We start from the raw sequence: 20,060 nt of genomic DNA on the forward strand, positions 1-20,060 counted from the left end.
AGCACTGCTGCCTCACAGGACCAAAGACCCAGGTTCAATTCCGGCCTCGGCTCACTGCCTGTGTGGAGTTTGCACGTTCTCCCCGTGTCTCCGTGGGTTTCCTCCAGGTGCTCCGGTTTCCTCCCACAAACCAAAGATGTGCAGGTTAGGTTGATTGGCCGTGCTAAATTGGGTGAATATGTAGGGTTACGAGGCTAAGGCCTGGATGGGATTGTTGTTGGTGCAGGCTCAATGGGCCAAATGGCCTCCTTCTGCACTGCAGGGATTCTATGATTCGATGATGTTGCAGTTAGCAGTACAATTTCAACTATTGCCAATAATCATGCAGCTTTTACTGACATGATTTTATTGATATGGTTTTCACTCATGGAAAGATTGGAAAATAACCCCTTAAAGCAGTGTTTTTTAACTGTTTTTTGCAGTGACCCACTTTTACCAAATGGCCGTCCCTCGCGACCGAGGGAAGGGAAAGAAAATTGGCGCCAAGTACAGGGCGTTTTGACCTGTTTACTCCGCCTCGGGTGGTCATACATGGTACCGCAGCAGGAATTTACCCAGAGGAAAAATGGAAAAAAAGGTCGGGAGATCTTTGGGGATCATTTCTGGTGACCCATTTTTAAACATCTTGCGACCCACCCCGCAGATCGCGAGCCCCCACTGAGAAAAACACTGCCTTAAATGACAGTCTTATCATTCCGAGGGAACTTTCACAAGGGCTTTATCCTTGAAACTGCTGGTTTCATTTTCAAGAGGAACAGGAGAACAGTAGGCCATTCACTCTCAGGTTGTGGGGGTGCTTGACGAGGCCAGCATTAATTGCCCTCGCTGAGTTGCCCTGAAAATGGGACGATGGGCTTCTTAAACCGTCGACCAGTGGGTAAAGAACAGAAAAGAAGACTTGCATCTATGTCCCACCTTCCATGACCACAAGACATCCCAAAGCACCTTACCACCAGTAAAGTATTTCAAAATGTAGCCACTCTTGTGATGTAGGAAATGTAGCAGCCAATTGGCACACAGCAAGGATTTGCCATCCTCCATGCCGACGCTATAGTTAAGAAAGTCCACCAACGCCTCTACTTTCTCAGAAGACTAAGGAAATTTGGCATGTCAGCTACGAATCTCATCAACTTTTACAGGTGCACCATAGAAAGCATTCTTTCTGGTTGTATCACAGCTTGGTATGGCTCCTGCTCTGCCCAAGACCGCAAGGAACTATAAAAGGACGTGAATGTAACCCAATCCATCACGCAAACCAGCCTCCCATCCATTGACTCTGTCTACGCTTCCCGCTGCCTCGGCAAAGCAGCCAGCATAATTAAGGACCCCACGCACCCCGCACATTCTCTCTTTCACCTTCTTCTGTCGGGAAAAAGATACAAAATCTGAGGTCACGGACCAATCGACTCAAGAACAGCTTCTTCCCTGCTGCTGTCAGGACTTTTGAATGGACTTACCTTGCATTAAGTTGATCTTTCTCTACACCCTAGCTATGACTGTAACACTACATTCTGCACTCTCTCCTTTCCTTCTCTATGAACGGTATGTTTTGTCTGTATAGCGCGCAAGAAACAATACTTTTCACTGTATGTTAATACATGTGACAATAATAAATCAAATCAAATCAAATCAAATCAAAATAAAGTATTTCAAAATGTAGCCACTGCTGTGATGTAGGAAATGTAGCAGCCAATTGGCACACAGCAAGATCCCACGCACAGTAATGTGATTCTGACCAGATAATCCATTGTAGTGCTTGCTGTTGACTGAGTGATAATTATTAACCGGGACAACCCAGCTCCTCATCGAATGGTGCCAGTGGGATCTTTGACATGCACCTGTGGGGCAGGCAGGGTTTATCCAAAGGATAGCACCTCTAACACCGCAGCAGGAACTGCAGTGTGAGCTTTAATGCTCATACTCAGCTCCTGGAGTGGGTCTGAAATGCACGACTTCCTGACTCATAGAATCTTACAGTGCAGAAGGAGGCTATTCAGCCCATCGAGTCTGTACCGGTCACAATCCCACCCAGGCCCTATTCCCATAACCCTCATTCACCCTAGCTAGTCCCCCTGACACTAAGTGGCACTAATCCGCACATTTTTGGAGTGTGGGAGGAAACCGGAGGGTCCGGAGGAAACCCACGCAGACACGGGGAGAACGTGCAAACTCCGCACAGGTAGTGACCCAAGCCAGGAATCGATGTAATGTAGGAAAGATGGCAATCTATTTATCCTCTGAAAGATTCCACAAAAAAGAAATAACATAACATATTTTGGTGATGCTGGTTAAGGGATAAATGTTTCTATTCTATTTGGCCAGGAATCTAACCCGGGTCCCTGGCGCTGTGAGGCAGCAGTGCTAAACTGTGCCACTGGGCCGCCCCATGACTCAGAGGCAAAATAACTATCTCTGACTGATACTGAAAAAGAGAGACGGGGCCAGGGTTTTCCACTCCCGACCACATTGGGCAGGTTCAGCAGCGGGAGCGGAAAATATCGCGAGAATGACAGAACCGCATTTTACATCAGCGTAAATGTTAACACAATTGTCCCCTCGGGCATGTTCCCCACCATTCAAATTGAGAATATCATTCTGCACGTTCTCCCCGTGTCTGCGTGGGTTTCCTCTGGGTTCTCCGGTTTCCTCCCGCAGTCCGAAAGACGTGCTGGTTAGGTGCATTGGCCATGCTAAATTCTCCCTCAGTGTACCCGAACAGGCGCCAGAGTGTGGCAACTGGGGGATTTTCACAGAAACTCCACTGCAGTGTTAATGTAAGCCTACTTGTGACACTAGTCAATAAATTTTAAACATCTTTAAACTTAACTTGAATACATTTATACATAATCATAGAATCCTACAGTGCAGAAGGAGGCCATTCAGCCCATCGAGTCTGCATCAACCACAATCCCACCCAGGCCCTATTCCCATAACCCCACACATTTACCCTGCTAATCCCCTGACACGAGAGCCAATTTATCATGGCCAATCAACCTAACCTGCACATCTTTGGACTGTGGGTGGAAACCGGTGCACCTGGAGGAAACCCATGCAGACATGGGGAGAACGTGCAAAGCCCACACAGACAGTCACCCAAGGCCGGAATTGAACCTGGGTCCCTGGCGCTGTGAGGCAGCAATGCTAACCACTGTGCCACCATGCCATCCAACGATGATCAGGCTTTTGAACCTGAATCATATCCCCCTACCCCCATCAGAAAGTCCACCCACGTCAGTGTGAGGGCAGCCCAGTGTAAATCATGACTGGTCTCCCAAGGCTTGCATCGGGCAAGCAGACCTCCCAGAGGAGCTCAGGTGTGTGCAGAGCTCAGGTAGAAGAAGGTCATGCCTGGGCACTGTCCCCAGCACTGACCTCTGGCATTGCCCTGCCAGCGGGGGGTAACTCCCATTCTCTCTCTCTCTCTCTGTGCTGGGGCCCCAATCCTCAGATAACTAAGTTACTGGTGGAGCCCAGAATCAGTGGTCGTCCCGCCATCATGGGACCCGATTGGTGAAACTTTTATTTCAAAATCCCGGACTTTGTGGCAGAGAAAGATCCCATTGCCGTCAGCACCTTCAACGCCACTTTTCCCACCCTTTTTGCCGATACCTGGAAAAATCTCACACAAAGAAAACCGGAGATATATTCCCAGAAAACTGAACTCAAACATTCTCTAACTGCTCTGTCAATGCTCAGCCAATGTTCCATTGTTGTTACAAGATTATCTCCAAATTTATACTAATGATCTGCTGTGGAAGTGCCTTCAGAAAATGTATGTTTATGATTTCTTTTGATCATCCCCTATCCCCCTCCATTAAAGGTGCTATGGGGGTGTCACGGTGGCACAGTGGTTAGCATTGCTGCCTCACAGCGCCAGGGACCCGGGTCCGATTCCCGGATTGGGTGACTGTCTGTGTGGAGTTTGCACGTTCTCCCCGTCTCTGCGTGGGTTTGCTCCGGGGGTCCAAAGGTGTGCTGCTTAGGTGGGCTGACCATGCTAAATGGCCTCTTAGTGTCAGGGGGACTAGCAAGGGTAAATGTATGGGATTACGGGGATAGGGCCTGAGTGGGATTGTGGTTGGTGCAGACTTGGTGGGCCAAATGGCCTTCATCTGCACTGCAGGGAATCTGTTCTATTCTATTCCATGTAAATGCAAGTATTTTGCATAAGTTGGTAAGCTCTTGCAGAAGGGCATGTACACACACGATAGCCACACATCCATCTACTGTGCTGTAACACTATCACTTGAGATTAGCCTTCCAAAGCTTAACAAACTGGTTTGACAGCCCTCCCTGTTTGTTGGTTTGTTTGGGATTCCATAACACACACAGCACAGAAACAGGACATTCAGCCCAACCTGTCCAGGCTGGTGCCTATGCTTTAGCCTATTTCATTAACATATCATTCTGTTCCTTTCTCCATTATATATTTGTCTAGCTTCTTAAATGCACCCCACATTATCCACCAGAGCCTCGTAGGGGAGAGCACAGGGAGACAGTGGCAATATCATCACTAAAATTCACATCATTAATAGCCTGGGGGTTACCGCTGACCAGAAACGGAACTCCACCGGCCATATCCAACAGCAGGTCAGAGGCTGGGAATTCTGCAACAAGGGCGGCACAGTGGTTAGCACTGCTGCCTCACAGCGCCAGGGACCCGGGTTCCATTCCTGGCCTCAGTTCACTGTCCGTGCAGAGTCTGCACATTCTCCCCGTGTCGGCGTGGGTTTCCTGCAGGTGCTCCGGTTTCCTCCCACAGTCCGAAAGATGTGCTGGTTAGATGCATTGGCCGTGCTAAATTCTCCCTCAGTGTACCCGAACAGGCGCCGGAGTGTGGCGACTAGGGGATTTTCAAAGAAGAGTGGTTGGGGTGTGGAATGGACTGCCTGCAGTGATAGTGGAGTCAGACACTTTAGGAACATTTAAGCGGTTATTGGATAGGCACATGGAGCACACCAGGATGATAGGGAGTGGGATAGCTTGATCTTGGTTTCAGATAAAGCTCGGCACAACATCGTGGGCCGAAGGGCCTGTTCTGTGCTGTACTGTTCTATGTTCTATGTTCTATGTTCTAATCATAGAATCCCGACAGTGCAGAAGGAGGCCATTTGGCCCATTGAGTCTGCACCGACCACAATTTCACCACATTTTCACAGTAACTTCATTGCAGTGTTAATGTAAGCCTACTTGTGACTAATACATAAATAAATATAATCAAGGAGGACAAGGACAGCAGGTACCTGGGGACACCACCACCGGCAAGTTGGCCTCCAACTCACTTACCACCCTGACTTGGAAATATATTCCTTCACTGATGCTGGGTCAAAATACTGGAACTCCCTCCCTAACAGCAAAGCGGCTGTGCTTACACCTGGGGGACTGCAGCAGCAGTTCAAGAAGGCAACTCACCACCACCTTCTCATGGGCATAGGCAAAGGCAAACCCAGCACCAGGGATGGCCACATCCCAAGAATGAATAAAAGAAAGCACAGGAGGAGGCCATTCAGCCCACCGTGCGGACTCTGCATTGAACCCAGTTAGAAATCCCACCTTGCTGCTTTTCCCCCCCAAAGCCCCCTATTTTTTTTTTCCCTTCCAATATTCCAGGGGTGGCACAGTGGTTACCTCACAGCGCCAGGGACCCGGTTCAATTCCTGACCTCAGTTCACTGTCTGTGTGGAGTTTGCACGTTCTCCCCGTGTCTGCGTGGGTTTCCTCTGGGTGCTCAGGTTTCCTCCCACAGTCCAAAGATGTGCAGGTTAGATGGATTTGGCCGTGCTAAATTGCCCTTTATTGTCAGGGGGATTAGCGGGGTAAATACCTGGGGTTAAGGGGATAAGGTCTGGGTGGGATTATTGTCGGTGCAGACTCGATGGGTCGAATGGCCTCCTTCTGCACTGTAGGGATTCTATGATTCTATTCAATCAAACCCCTCCATAATTTTAAAGACTTCCATCTCGGAGCTCACCCCTGTTTGTATTTCTAGACGACAGAACCCCGGGTCCTGTTGTCTTGCCTCCGTTTCGACCGCAGGGGAATGCCACGCCAGTGGTTTAGACTTTAACTCGGTAAATATCACAAGGGATTTTATTCCTAACCTGTTCCTTTGCATCAAAATCCAGAGTAAAACACGTGTCTCGCTCTAGGACGGCGCGGACACCCACAGACAGGCTGACAGCTCCCAGAAAGCGAAAGGAAAGCGATCGGGAGACAGGAGGGGTGGGGAAGGCAGTGTGTGTGTGTGAGGGGGGAGGACAGAGAGGGGAAACAGCTACAAGGAGGGGGGTAGGGAGTCGGGGATTGTGAAGCGTGTCTGTCCCTCCTGGGGGGTGAGGAGGGGGGGAGCTACTGGTGGGGGAACTCGGGGGGGGAGTGGTGGGGAGAGATCTGCTGCGAGGGTGCTGATGATCAGAGAGACAGAAACACAGACAGAGATAGAGACACACAGACATAGAGACACACACAGAGACACACACAGACATAGAGACACAGACACACACAGAGACACAGACACGCACAGACACACACACATAGAGACACACACACAGACAGAGACACACATATAGAGACACACACTACGGACAGACACATACAGAGACACAAACACACACACACACAGACCAGGGCAGGGCTGAGGGAGCCACGCTGAGGGAGGCTGGAGGAAACCCCTTAAGTGACAGGAAACCCCAGTGAAACTGACAAGGTGGAGGTGCAGCCGGGGAAGAAAATTGGCCGACATGAAACTGCTGGGAGGCTGGGTGCGGGAGAGCCCGGAGCTCCCCACTCACAAGGCGGAGAGGAAATGCGGCTCTCACCTCCTCTCTCTCCCCCTTCTTCCTCTCCAGCCCCCCAGGCTCCAGTAAGGCGGCCGGAGAAGGATTCCTGTGATCGGGAACAGCATTGTTTTGATTTGATGTTAATATTAATAGCATGATCACCCTGGAACTGCCGCTCCTGGAATTCACACACAGGCTCGCTGGAGTTGGGGGTGAGTGGATTTGTATCTGTTTTCCTTGTCCTCTTGCAACATTGTTTCATTTTCCCTATTGTTCCTGGTTAATTTGTAGCAACATTTCATAATCACTGGGTTACAATGTATCGAGCCAGCGGATGTAGCGAAATCGAGTCCAGCTGTCGACTTCTTCTATGTGAAGTGGGGAGTTAATTAAAAAGGGTTTTATTTTGACAAATGACTGCAGGAAAACAAGCAAAAATTCTGATGTGAAATCAGAGGGTGATGCTGGGGGTTTAGTAACGGGATTACAGATAAATGATTAAAGAGACAAGCTGTACTTAAATGAATCTCTGTCTCTGTCTCTTTCTCTCTTGTGTAAACTCTCGCAGGGCCTTTCTTTAGGCCTGGGGTGGAATCTGCAGTTATTTAATTGTGTTTTTAATCTTATCGCTTCCAGCTCCTTTCTCCCCACCCCAGCTGTGGGAGAGGGAGATTGGATCCCCCCCCCCCCACCCCTTGAAGGGCCAACAGTTGTGGCTGTTTACAGTTGACTTTGTTGGCCCTGGGCTAGGGATCGGCATCAACCAGGATTCCTGCTGCTGATTGCTTATGCTGCTGGGAAGTGGGTGTGTGGACAGAGCTGGAGTGAGAGTTGAGTTTTGAAGTTCCACACTCGAACAAGGCGACTTACATTAATATAGCACCTTTCAGGACCATTGGATGTCTCAAAGCATTTTTATATCCAATAGGGGTGACACAGTGGTTAGCAACTGCTGCCTCACGGATTCGATTCCCGGCTTGGGTCACTGCCTGTGTGGAGTGTGCACGTTCTCCCCATGTCAACCTGGGTTTCCTCCGGTTTCCTCCCAAAAAGACATGGTGTTAGTCACAAGTAAGGCTTACATTCACACTGCAATGAAATTATTGTGAAATTCCCCTAGTCGCCACACTCCGGCACCTGTTCAGGTCAATGCACCCTAACCAGCACGTCTTTCAGACTGTGGGAGGAAATCGGAGCACCCGGAGGAAACTCACACAGACACGGGGGGAACGTGCAGATTCCACACAGACAGTGACCCAAGCCAGGAATCGAACCCAGGTCCCTGGTTGCTGTGAGGCAGCAGTGTTAACCACTGTGCCACCGTGGTTAAGTGCATTGGCCGTGTTTAATTCTCCCCCAGTGTACCCGAACAGGCACCGGAGTGTGGCGACTAGGGGATTTTCACAGTAACTTCATTGCAGTGTTAACGGAAACCTACTTGTGACACTAATAAATAAACTTTAAACAATGAAATACTTTGACGTGCAGTCTTTGTTGTCACATTGGAATTGCAGCTGTCAATTGTGCGCACAGCAAGCTGCCACAAACTGCAACCTGATAACAGCCAGGTAATCTGGGGCAAAAGCATTGGCCAGGGCACCAGGAAGAATGCCCCTGTTATTCTTCAAATGGGATCATTTACATCCATTGCATTTGTGCTCAAAGTCCTGGAGAGGGAATTGAACCCAAAACCTCGTGGCTCAGAGTGCCACTAACTGAGCTACAGTTGGCAGACAAATAACCCATTGGCCCTCACTTCCCTCTCTCGAATGTTTGGGGGAAACACAGTTGTGGGGGGAGCATGTAACAGTGGCTTACTTTTTTTTTGTTCAATAGTGGGACTTGGGCGTCGCTGGTTGGCCAGCATTTATTGTCCATCCCTAGTTGTCCGAGAGCAGTTGAGAAGCAACCACGTTGCTGTGGCTCTGGAGTCACATGTAGGCCAGACCAAGTAAGGACAGCAGATTTCCTTCCCCAAAGGACATTAGTGAATCAGATGGGTTTTTACGACAATCGACAATAGTTTCATGGTCATCAGTAGATTCTTAATTCCAGATGTTTTTTTATTGAATTCAAATTCCACCAGCTGCCGTGGCGGGATTCGAACCCGGGTCCCCAGAACTTCAACTGAGTTTCTGGATTAATAGTCTAACGATAATACCAGCAGGCCATTGCCTCCCCAGGAAATTGTTACAGGGTGTTGGTGGAGTATTGTGTACAGCTTTGGTGTCCTTATCTGAGGAAGAATGTCCTTGCTATAGAGGATACAGCGAAGGTTTACCAGGCTGATTCCTGGGATGGCAGGTCTGTCATATGAGGAGAGACTAAGTCAGTTAAGATTATATTCACTGGGGTTTAGATGAGTGAGCGGGGATCTCATAGAAACTTATAAAATTCTAACAGAATTAGACCGGGTAGATTCAGAAAGAATGTTCCCGCTGGTGGAGGAGTCCAGAACTAGGGGCTATAGTTTGAGGATAAGGGGTAAACCTTTTAGAACTGAGGTGAGGAGAAATTTCTTCACCCAGAGGGTGGTGAATGTGCGGAATTCACTACCACAGAATGTAGTTGAGACCAAAACCTTGTGTGATTTCAAGAAATTAGATATAACTCTTGGGGCTAAAGGGATCAAGGGATATGGGAGGAAGGGGGGAATCAGGATATTGAATTCGATGATCAGCCATGATCGTGATGAATGGCGGAGCAGGCTCGAAGGGCCGAATGGCCTCCTCCTGCTTCTAGTTTCTGTGTTAAGGAGGTCTGGGACCATTTGAACAGTTTGCTTTTTGAGTTAAAGTTTATTTATTAGTCACAAGTAAGGCTGACATTAACACTGCACTGAAGTTACCTTGAAAATTCCCTCGTCGCCACAGTCCGGCGCCTGTTCGGGTCAATGCACCCTGACCAGCACGTCTTTCAGAATGTGGGAGGAAACCGGAGCACCCGGAGGAAACCCACGCAGACACGGGGAGAACGTTCAAAATCCACACAGACAGTGACCCAAGCCGGGAATCGAACCCTGGTTCCTGGCGCTGTGAGGCAGCAGCGCTAACCACTGGACCACCGAGTTGTACTTTTTGTGAAAATACTCTTGTGGAGCAGTTCTTTGCTATTAACCTGTTGGTGGTGACGTTCAGTTCACTTGGCACATTGGTGCCCCAGTGCCCTGAAATGGAGCCAAGGCCGGGGGGGGGGGCCACACCAGGCACAACAATGAGGAGGAGGAGAAAGGCGTAAAGGAAACAAGATGATTAATGATGGTGCGGCTGGAAAGCAGTTACAAAGTAATCTTGTCAGAAAACAGTGAGAGCAAAGCTGAAGGCTGGATTATCTTCACTGTAATCACTCCCACACACTCATTATTTTTAACAGTAATAACATTGTGTTATTTATACGGCGGTAAGAATGAAGTTGGCGCTGTCGTTAAGGGAGTGGGTGGGTTTGCAGGTGTCATGGACAACACTGCCAGGATACGCACTCGATACAATAGGTGGCCCTCACTCTTAGATCCATTGTTCGATTCTGCCTCACCAATCGCTGTCTGCTTCACCTGTCTGCCTGGCTTGTCTCTGTTGCTGTCTTACAGGAAGATTCAAATATAAATGGTTCAGAGATTGAGTTAATGTATCGGGGGAATGCAATTCAAGGGTGTTAATTATCACAAACAAAGATTTGTTAGTGTCTATTTGTGCGCAAGTGAATATTCTCTCAGTGAAAGCGTCAAGCCAAGAATAAAGGGAAGCGGGTAAAGAACAGGAAAATGTATTGGAACAGGAGCATGCCAATCAGTTATCCTTCCTGACCATTCGATTAGATCCTGGCTGATCTGTATCTCAATTCCATTTATCCACCCTTGCACCATAAATCCTAATCTCTCTTCTTTCATCTATCCTCGCTCCGAGTGTTGTCCGCTCGATGGATAATCTTTCCCCACTGATTTCTATTCTCTGCTGCCCCCACTACCTGTTCCAGAGACAGGCCAGTTCATATTCTGACATTATCCCTCCCTGCTATCTTGGACCTTCCTTGTTGTATGTTCTCCAGATGTTCTGCCTGACGTCACCACTTTTTACAAACACTCCCCCTCCTGTCCGCATGGACCTAACGCCCTACCACCTCACCCGCCCAGGAATCAGGACAGGCGAGGTTCCCAGAATGGAAATCTCCATTGGCCTCGGGGGGGATTTCATGATCTCACCCGAGTGAGGCCTTAAAATCCCACCCAAATTTAAATTCAAGTATCCAAAATATGCGAGTTTCCTCGATATAGAATCCCTACCGTGCAGGAGGAGGCCACTCTGCCCATCGAGTCTGCACCGACCACAATCCTACCCAGGTCCTATCACCATAACCCCATGCATTTACCCTAGCTAATCCCCTTGACTCTAAGGATCAATTTAACATGGCCAATCAACCTAACCCGCACATCTTTGCACAGTGGGAGGAAACCAGAGCACCCGGAGGAAACCCACGTAGGCAGAGGGAGAACATGCAGACTCCACACAGACAGTGACCCAAGCTGGGAATCGAACCCGGGTCCCTAGCAGTGCTAACCACTGTGCCACTGTGCCTCAGACAAACTCCTCTTAACACCAGCTTTTTCCAACAGCCACTCATTTGCCCTCTTGGCTGTTCATGACCCATACAATATCCATCTGAGTCCTTCCTTGACCCTTCTTAATACCCTTATCTAACACGCATCGCACAAACTCAGTATTGACATTATCAATTGATCCCCAGTTTGATGGCGAGAGTTCCAGATTTCCACTATTCCTCTGGGTAAAACTGCACTTCCTGATTCCACTCCTGAATGGCTTACTCTAATTTGAAGATTGTGTCCCATTGTGTCCCAAGAAAGGGTTGCTCTCCATCTATCAATGGGGGCAGCACAGTGGTTAGCACTACAACCTCACAGCTCCAAGGACCTGGATTCGATTCCCGGCTCGGGTGACTGTCTGTGTGGAGTTTGCACGTTCTCCCCGTGTCTGCGTGGGTTTCCTCCGGGTGCTCCGGTTTCCTCCCACAGTCCAAAGATGTGCGGGTTAGGTTGACTGACTGTGCTAAATTGACCCTTAGTGTCCTGGAATGCTTAGGTTAGAGGGAGTAGCAGGGTAAATATGTGGGGTTACGGGGATAGGAATTGGGTGGGATTGTTGTTGGTGCAGACTCAATGGGCCGAATGGCCTCCTTCTGCACTGTAGGGATTCTATGATTCTATCTGAGTGAATTATTTTATCGTTTTAGGCATCTCTGTTAAAATAACCCCCAACCTTCTAATCTCAAGGGGATGTGTGCCATGTTTGTCTAACCTATTCCCATCATTTAAAGCCCCCAGTGTCATTCTGTTGTATTTGCTTACTTTTTACAAAGGACACCCCGTCCCCCCAACACCCCCCCCCCCCCCCCCCCCCCACCCCGATTGCAGAACTGAATGCAATATCACATTTCTATTCCACTTTCTACAAACTCAGATCACAAAGCACTTTGCAGACAGTTTAGTAATTTTCAATTGCCCTCACCCGTGTGATGTCGGAAATGTGGCGATTGATTTATGCACAGCAAGATTCCATAAAAAAAGAAATAAGATCATAGCAACAGTCCCTCAGTACTGGTATGGGTTTCGTACCCAATGTCTCTGGAGTGGAATTGGAACCCACAACGTTTGACTCCGAGGCAAGAGTGAGCTACGACTGACACTGAATGATGATCCTGATTTTGCTGGTGAGGGGTAGGTGGAGATAGCTGGACAGCAGTACTGAGGGAATGCTGCACTGTCGGCGATGCTGCCTTTCTGATGAAACCTTACACTGAGGTTTGAATTATCCTCTCAAGTGGCCGTAAAAAGATTCCGGGACACACACTGAAGACATTCTGGCCATCGTGTGAAGGGGTCCAGGTGAAAGGCAGGGGAATGGCACTAGGCATGGTGACACAGTGGTTAGCGCTGCTGCCTCACAGCCCCAGGGACCCGGGTTCGATTCCCGGCCTCGGGTCACTGTCTGTGCAGAGCCTGCACGTCCTCCCCATGTCTGCCTGGGTTTCCTCCGGGTGCTCCTGTTCCCCCCCACAGTCCAAAAGACGTGCTGGTTAGGCTGCATTGACCATGCTAAATTCTCCCTCAGTGTACCTGAACAGGCACCGGAGTGTGGCGACTAGGGGATTTTCACAGTAACTTCATGCTAATGTAAGCCTACTTGTGACACTAATGAATAAATTTAACTTAAAAAAAACGTAATGCTCATTTGGAGAGCTGGCGCAGACATGATGGGCTGAATGGACTCCTTCTGTGCAATAACCATTCTGTGAATAGAAACTTTTATCCCTTAACCTGCATCACCAAAACATATTATGCTATTTACTTTTAGTGGAATCTTTTCTGTGTATAAATAGATTGCCACATTTCCTATAATATACCGTGATGATAATTCAAAATTACTTCATTGGCTGTAAAGTGCTTTGTGACATTTAGATTTTAAAACATTACCGAGTTATAGAGGTTTACAGCATGGAAACAGGCCCTTTGGCCCAACTTGTCCATGCCATGCCTTTGTTTTTAACCACTAGGCTAGTCCCAATTGCCCGCGTTTGGCCCATATCCCTCTATACCCATCTTACCCATGTAAGGCTTTTTAAAAGACAAAATTGTACCCGCCTCTACTACTGCCTCTGGCAGCTCGTTCCAGACACTCACCACCCTCTGTGTGAAATAAAATGCCCCTCTGGGCCTTTTTGTATCTCTCCCCTCTCACCTTAAACCTATGCCCTCTAGTTTTAGGCATAGAGGTTTACAGCATGGAAACGGACCCTTCGGCCCAACTTGTCCATGCCATCCCTTGTAATGCTGACAAAGTTGTTGGAAATGTGAGATGACAATGGGAAGCCGAGGGCAATGGGGCATCCCTTGGTCACGATGCGAACAGTCGTCTTATCTCCTGAGTCAACGATGTTGAAAGATTGAGAAATAAATATAGGAAGAACTGTGAAGGAGGATGAATTCCAGTTAAACAGAGAGAAATAAAGAGAGGGGTAGAAAGGTTGGGTTAAGACTGAGGGAAAAAAGAAACAGAAAAGTAAGTAAAATGAGTCATTTTTAAAGTCATCCCGGAACGTTCAATTCCTGAAGGGATATCGCCACAGTTACAACTGTTCTCTTTCTGGGCAAGGAGAGCTGGGCTGGCAGTAATTAACAATTGCCACATTATTAAAAGGGGACTTGTGTTTTTAATTACTAGACTTCAATTTCTGTGGTGGCTTTGATGGGTAATTAATGTTCATACGCAGCAACTTTGTCAAACTCGCGGGGAGGCAGAGATGCAAAGCTAACGGTGTCATAGCGCAAATTGGTCAACAATTTGCATTTTATAGAATCATAGAATCCCCACACTGCAGAAGGAGGCCATTCGGCCCCTTGAGTCTGCACCGACCACAATCCCACTCAGGCCCTATTGCCGGAACCTCACATATTTACCCTGCTAATCCCCCTGACACTAAGGGTCAATTTAGCATGGCCAATCCACCTAACCCCCGCATCTTTGGAGTGTGGGAGGAAACCGGAGCACCCGGAGGAAACCCACGGGGAGAACGTGCAGACTCCGCACAGACAGTGACCCAAGCCGGGAATCGAACCCGGGTCCCTGGCGCTGTGAGGTAGCAGTGCTAACCACTGTGCCACCGTGCCGCTCCTTTTTGCAGGGTACCTCTCTTCGTTGCTACATGTTGCTGACTGATTTGTGCATTGGCAATGGAGTGCGCTGCTCATAAACCACTATTCCACCATCAAAATCTGCTCCAGTGTTCTACTGTCAGATATCCATTTTTCTCTCTCACTCCATCACCTTACAGAGAGGGGGGGGGGGGAGCCAAGATTAATCTCACCACGAAGATTTCACCAAGAATCCTGTCATCTATTGTGTCAGATTATAGTCTTGTGTGTAACACAGACTCTGGGATGGCACAGTGGCACAGTGGTTAGCACTGCTGCCTCACAGCGCCAGGGACCCGGGTTGGATTCTCGGCTTGGGTCACTGTCTGTGTGGAGTTTGCACATTCTCCCCGTGTCTGCGTGGGTTTCCTCCGGGTGCTCCGGTTTTCTCCCACTGTCCAAAGATGTGCAGGTTAGGTGCATTGGCCGTGCTAAATTTTCCCTCAGTGTACCCGAACAGGCACCGGATTGTGGCGTCGGGGGGATTTTCACAATATCTTCAGTACAGTGCGAATGTACGTCTACTTGTGACCAATAAATAAACTTTAACTTTAAAGTTGCATACAAAGTAGCAACCTGTATCCCGGGATTTGCAATTCTGACTGCTGTGTGGAATGATCCGACAGGATTGAGCTAATCCATTGGGATTGCCTGCCTTGATCTATTCTTGTCTCTGCCTACCTGCCATTGGCTGGGCCTTACTTGCCTGAATATTGTTCTTAAATTCATGAGTAACTTCTACACTCAAAAATACTTCAAAGCTGAGAGTGATAGAGAGAGACACAGCACAGAAATGGGCCCTTCGGCCCCACTCGTCCCTGCTGACCAGGTTTCCTAAACTGAACTCATCCCATTTGCCTGCGTTTGGCCCATATCCCTCTAAACCTTTCCTATCCATGTACCTGTCCAAATGTCTTTTAAATGTTGTAATTCTATCCACCTCTACCACCTCCTCTGGCAGCTCATTCCATAGAGGCACCAACCTCTGTGTGAAAGAGTTGTCCTCAGGTCCCGTTCCCCTCTCACTTTAAACCTATGCTCTCTAGTTTTGGACTTCCCTACCCTGGGGAAAAGACCTTGGCTATTCACCTTATCTATTCCCCTCATGATTTTATAAACTTCTATAAGGTCACCCCTCACCTTCCTACGCTCCAGGGGGAAAAAAAAAGTCCCAGCCTATCCAGCCTCTCCTTATAATTCAAACCTTCCAGTCCCAGGAACATCCTTGTAAATCCTTTTTGCACCCTTTCCAGTTTAATAATATCCTTCCTATAGCAAGGTGACCAGAATTTTGCATGCTGAGGTCAGTTTGCATTTCTACTCAGTGTTTTTGAACTAAGGATGTCACGGGTGGCACAGTGGTTAGCACAGCTGCCTCTCCATGCCAGGGACCGGGGTTCAATTACCGGATTGGGTCACTGTCTGTGTGGAGTTTGTACATTCTGCCCGTGTCTGCGTGGGCTTCCTCCAGGTGCTCCGTTTTCCTCCCACAGTCCAGAGAATGTGCTGGTTAGGCGCATTAGCCATGATAAATTCTCCGTCAGTGTACCCAAACAGGTGCTGGAGTGGGGCGACGAGGGGCTTTTCACGGTAACTTCATTACAGTGTGAATGTAAGCCTACTTGTGACACTAATAAATCACAGGGTACCAAGGTTGTAAGAGATACATTCCTAGGGTACTAACTACAGTCAGTTTGTTATCTTTGAGGTGACTGGTCGAATCATTTGAGGTACTGGGTCAGATAATTGACAATAATTCCAGCTCCTGGGGGGTCACGATCCATCGATCTCATGTTTGATATGATTTAAAAAGATGGGATCAATGGATAGTGACCAGTGTGTCTGTGTGGGTTTCCTCCGAGTGCTCCAATTTCCTCCCACAGTCCAACGATGTGTGGGTTAGGTGGATTGGCCATGCTAAATTGCCCCTTAGTGTCAGGGGGACTAGCTAGGGTAAATGCATGGGGTTATGGGGATAGGGCCTGGATGGGATTGTGGTCGGTGCAGACTCGATGGGCTGAATGGCCTCCTTCTGCACCATAGGGATTCTCTGATTCTATGACATTATAGAGGTTTACAGCGCGGAAACAGGCCCTTCGGCCCAACTAGTCCATGCCGCCTTTTTTTTAAACCCCTAAGCTAATCCCAATTGCTCACATTTGGACCATATCCCTCTATACCCATCTTACCCATGTAACTGTCTAAATGCTTTTTAAAAGACAAAATTGTACCTGCCTCTACTACTACCTCTGGAAGCTCGTTCCAGACACTCACCACCCTCTGTGTGAAAAAATTGCCCCTCTGGATACTTTGTATCTCTCCCCTCTCACCTTAAACCTATGCCGTCTAGTTTTAGACTCCCCTACCTTTGGGAAAAGATTTTGACTATCTAGCTGATCTGTGCCCCTCATTATTTTATAGACTTCTATAAGATCACTCTTCAGCCTTCTATGCGCCAGAGAAAAAAGTCCCAGTCTACCCAGCCTCTCCTTATAACTCAAACCATCAAGTCCCGGTAGCATCCTCGTAAATCTTTTCTGCACGCTTTCTAGTTTAATATATCCTTTCTGAGTTGCAGAATTCATAGAATTCAAGAAAAAACGTTTCTTCTGTGGTTGAGGCATAAAATTGTGCCAGGGATGATGTGAGGAAGTGCTTTGTCACACATGGGCACTGGAAAATTGGGGTCACTCTTTCCTCCACTAAAATCCTGTCACAATTGGGGGTGAATTGAAAGTTCCAAAACTGGGATCTATTGATTTTTATTTGGTGAAGTCATTCTGGAAGATGGAACCAGAATAGGTAAATGGAGTTACCATACAAATCAGTACAATAAATCCTGACTTGGAATTATATCGCCGTTCCTTCAATGTCACTGGGTAAATCCAGGAACTCCCTTCCTAACAGCACTGTGGGTGTACCTACACCAAGAGACTGCAGCAGTTCAAGAAGATGGCTCACCACCATCTTCCCAAAAGCCAATTATGAATGGACTGTAAATGCTAGCCTTCCATATCCCATGAACAAAAGTTATGACTTTGTTGAATGGCGTAAGAGGGGCTGAATAGCCTACGTTTCTATCACAGATAGAAAGCGAGTGGACTTCAAGGGTATACAGAACAAAGAAAATACAACACAGGAACAGGCCCTTCGGCTCTCTAAGCCTGCACCAACCATGCTGCCTGACTGAACTAAAGCCCCCTGCCCTTCCGGGGACCATATCCCTCTATTCCCATCCTATTCATGTATTTGTCAAGACACCCCTTAAAAGTCACTATCGTATCTACTTCCACTACCACCTCCCCTGGCAGCGAGTTCCAGGCACCCACCATCCTCTGTGTTAAAAATCTTGCCTCGTACATCTGCTTTAAACCTTGCTCCTTGCACCTTAAACTAATGCCCCCCAGTAATTGACTCTTCCATCCTGGGAGAATGCTTCTGACTATCCACTCTGTCCATGCCCCTCATAATCTTGTAGACTTCTATCAGGTCGCTTCTCAACCTCCGCCATTCCAGTGAGAACAAATCAAGTTTCTCCAACCTCTCCTCATAGTTAATGCCCTCCATACCAGGCAACATCCTGGTCAATCTTTTCCGTTCAGAACCAGACTGAGCTGAGATTCCTCACGTAGTTGAATATCCTGGTGGTGCTACGAAGCCTCATGCATGTAGGCTACGAACTTGCAGTTTGATGGTTGAACTTTACAAATTTCCTCACCTTTGGGACACTGGTGCACGAGGGGGAGAACACTAGTGGAAAAATCCATTTGACCACGTGCGCCATGTCAGGGCTGAGTTATGCAAACCATGCGAGGAATTGGGGTGGAACGGATTCAACCTAGATACTACAATGGGACAACATGAGATATAAAAACAGAAAGACTTGCATTTATATGGAACCATTCACAATCTTGACACTTCCTGAAATGGTCACATCCAATGAAGTACTTTTTGAAGTGTAGCTACTGTTGTCATGTTGTAAACCCAAAAGGCAAGTTGTGCCAAGCAAGCTCCCACAAACAGCAGTGTGATAAAGGCCAGATAATCAATCCCTTTTATTGATGTCGAATGAGTGATAAATATTGGGCTGGACACTCAGAAACCTGTCTACTCCCCTGCTCTCTTTCAAAATAGTGCCATGACCTCTTTACATTCCCCTGAGAGATGAGACAAACATAGAAACATACAAACTAGAAGCAGGAGGAGGCCATTCAGCCCTTCGAGCCTGCTCCGCCATTCATTTTGATCATGACTGATCATCGAATTCAATATCCTGATTTCCCCCCCTTCCTCCCATATCCCTTGATCCCTTTAGTCCCAAGAACAATATCTAATTTCTTCTTTAAATCAGACAATGTTTTGGCCTCAACTACTTTCTGTGGTAGTGAATTCCACACATTCACCACCCTCTGGGTGACGAAATTTCTCCTCACCTCAGTCCTAAAACGTTTACCCCTTATCCTCAAACTATGACCCCTAGTTCTGGACTCCCCCCACCATTGGGAACATTCTTTCTGAATCTAACCTGTCTAACCCTGTTAGAACTTTAAAAGTTTCTGTGAGATCCCCGCTCACTCTTCTAAACTCCAGTGAATATAATCCTAACTGACTTAGTCTCTCTTCATATGACGGACCTGCCATCCCAGGAATCAGTCTGGTAAACCTTCGCTGTACTCCCTTTATAGCAAGGGCATCCTTCCTCAGATAAGGACACCAAAACTGCGCGCAATACTCCAGGTGTGGCCTCACCAACACCCTGTACAGTTGCAGTAAAACATCCCTATCCTCAAATCCTCTCGCTATGAAGGCCCACATACCATTCGTCTTCTTTACTGCCTGCTGTACCTGCCTGCCTACTTTCAGTGACCTCAAGACCTCAGTCATCCCAAAATTGATACCTCTGATGGTGCAGCACTCCCTCAGTACTGCGCTGAAGTTTAAGGTTGGATTGTGTGCCCAAGTCTCTGGAGTGAGATCTGAACCCACAAACATCTGACTCGGAGGCTGCACTGCATCATTGCTTCCCCTATGCCAAAAGAAAGTAGCTGTAACCTCTCTCCAATGCAAACTTCTACAATGGGCTCCCAACATGTTTAGGTTTAGTTGTGAGTTGCACCCCACAAATCAATTTGTATCCCCTTTTGTGCCCTGACACAATGATTGTTGAGTGATCACTGCTGGGGTAAACCGCAGACTCTCACATCTAAGTCCATGCATGGATAACTAGATAATATACTCTTGATTTTCCTTCTCCTCCTTCTCTTGGGACCCAATAGTTTCGTGGCAACATTGTTAGACAAGTAATTGGCTATGCCACTGGGTTCAGAAGCCTGGATTGATGATGCAGATGAATCTGGGCTCAAGTCTTGCCATGACAGTTTGAGAACTTGAATCAAGATGGGATTTGGAACTAAATACTGACGTGTAAAGAAAAAGTGACATGCACCTTTCTCCCTCTCTGAACAACCCTCGGAGATCTCTGTGCTCCTCAAATTCTGGTGGCCATGGCTTTGGATGCATTGGACATAAACGCTCTGAATTCCCTCCCAGAAACATTCTCTCCTCCCATTCAGACGCTG

General features: G+C 47.8%; 1 protein-coding gene across 5 annotated transcripts in view; it reads left to right on the forward strand.

Moving 5' to 3' along the window:
- The window catches only part of elk4 (ETS transcription factor ELK4), a 126,519-nt gene that overhangs the window by 37,556 nt on the left and 68,903 nt on the right, over positions 1 to 20,060 (forward strand). For 4 of the 5 annotated variants that reach the window (XR_013500908.1, XR_013500907.1, XR_013500909.1 and 1 more), the window contains exon 1: positions 6,205 to 6,991. The gene's annotated coding sequence lies outside the window, so the exon portion shown is untranslated. Of the gene's footprint in view, positions 1 to 6,204; positions 6,992 to 20,060 lie in introns of those variants that run through there. The other variant, XM_078242042.1, reaches the window with a different exon arrangement.

This window comes from Mustelus asterias, chromosome 25 (genome assembly GCF_964213995.1).
Source record: "Mustelus asterias chromosome 25, sMusAst1.hap1.1, whole genome shotgun sequence".
Classification (NCBI taxonomy): Eukaryota; Metazoa; Chordata; class Chondrichthyes; order Carcharhiniformes; family Triakidae; genus Mustelus; species Mustelus asterias.